This window comes from Eucalyptus grandis, chromosome 9 (genome assembly GCF_016545825.1).
Source record: "Eucalyptus grandis isolate ANBG69807.140 chromosome 9, ASM1654582v1, whole genome shotgun sequence".
NCBI classification, from domain to species: Eukaryota; Viridiplantae; Streptophyta; class Magnoliopsida; order Myrtales; family Myrtaceae; genus Eucalyptus; species Eucalyptus grandis.
In genome coordinates this window covers 31,832,304-31,834,335 of record NC_052620.1, presented here as the reverse complement: position 1 = coordinate 31,834,335, position 2,032 = coordinate 31,832,304, and positions in this window count along the sequence as shown.

The window sequence follows — 2,032 nt, the reverse complement described above, 5'->3', positions numbered from 1 at the left end:
TTTGACTTCCTCTTTTTTGAGTGGGAATATCCAGAACTCTAACTAGATCTTCAACTCCAACCCAAAAACTACAAGGGAAAACTTGATTCTTTATTCTGAAATTGAGCTTGTTTAAGAACTCGAAATGCAAGGCATGACTAAAAGAAGAAAGTGAATTGGATTCGATCCTATGGACCCTTCTTTCGTATGGATACTCATATCAAGACTAGCTGGTCTTTCGTAGCAAGGGAAAAGGAACTCACCAGAGAAGCAAGCGAAATCAATGCAGTCGTCAGTCAGAACCTTCACTTCAGGGGCCAGCTAGCGGTAACTCTCACTCTCATAAACCCACTAACAGCACTCCTAACTTCACTTCTTCCTAAAACGACGACGAGGAAGAGACATAGAGCGAAGGAATGGTATAAAAGAAAAGGTAGCCACGAGTCCAGCTAGAAAGAGGTTTCAAACTGTATTGCTTACCATTTAAGGGGCAGGTACTGCAACTGGTTCTAGGGGGACAAAAACTGAGTCTAGACAAGAAAGTCTTTTTTCTTAAAAAAAGGGTGTCATATTGCTAAAGCTTAACTGGCTAGAACATAACTTCCAGAAACGTCAACTTCCATTGGAACTCAGAGCGATGGGAAGGGTCAAGGAAAAGAAGGGAAAGGTAACGGAATTCACTCGACTAACGACTAAGAAGGTGAGGAAAAGAGGGGTAGTTCCTCTAACGATGCCTGAATGCTACTTTCGCCTAGTCGGTGAAGCTGCGTCCTCCCCTCTTCTCTTGGTGGCATTTCCCTTGGCTTCCATCACAGAAGATGTCAGCAATAGCAATCCTTCAGTCAATGGAATTAGTAGCTACACTGACCCCTGCACGAAAGTTGTTTTATAATCGATAAAGCTCGTGGATTTGTTCATTCATAGCATAGAGGTAGATCCTTTCCCGAGCTCGGTGATCGAATGTTATCCCTTTCCACTCCTGCTGCATTCCCGACTGCTTCCCTGTTGTGGCTGCGTGTCCTAATCAAAAGACTCATCTCATAGGGTCCGTTTCCTTGGCGACACCGACACCGGCCCATAGAAACTAAGATATAATAGGGAGGGCTGGCCATTCGGTCCCTAATCTCTATGTTTGAGTGGCCTATAGGAGAGAGGTTCACCCGGTTATACCACTGTAGGGCCCAATCATCTTATTAAAAGAAAATAAGAAAGTTGACCTTAAGCTGACAAGACAATGATTGATTTCTTTCTTTCATAACCTCAACTTCTTTATTTTACTTCAACTTCAATCGGACCGGTCTTCAAAGAAAGATCAGATCTTCCAATCGCTTATGTCAGAGCTAGTTCCTCTGTCAGAGGGTTAGATCATTCACCTATTGGGACAGTAGCTTCACTCCTGGAAAAGAAGAAATGAAATGCTGCTTTGTTTACAAGAAAGAGATTCAAATCTCCAATGTGATACTTAATCCTAACCCAGTCGGCGTAGGCGAGTCACTCGATAAGGCTTTTATCCCAGTCTTGCTAGCCCAAGCTAGTAGTCAGATGAGTATGCCCGGTATGTCTTTCCAAAAGGACAGCTGTCTTCTTGAAGTCAAGGTGGGTCATGGATACACTCTCTACTCCGATCTCTCCTCAAGAGAGAGGATCAGTTATGCTTGATTGAAGGCTTGATGGCTGAAGGAAAGACTTCCTTTCTTGCCCAACATCTCCTCTCCGCTTTGGTTGAGCTGTTTCGCTTCATTGCCGTCAAAAGGACTTTAAAGGAAGAGTATGCCCCGCCTTTCCTTTCCCTTTTGGTACGCGAAGGCGTCTTTCTATTCCATTAAATGAAGGAATCTCTCGACAAGGGCAACGGCTTGGAAAGAAAAACCCCAACTCTTTTCTTGTCCCAAAGAAATCCATTCCGGAAGCGGAAGGTCGGCTTGGCGTTGCGTAAATCAGATATCTTGTCCCAGGCTACTCTCTTCCCTTCTTCGTAGGGTACGCTCTGTTCCCAAGAAGATCATGTGAGCCCAAAGACCGAATCAATGTGACTCACACTTTTCTTTGAATT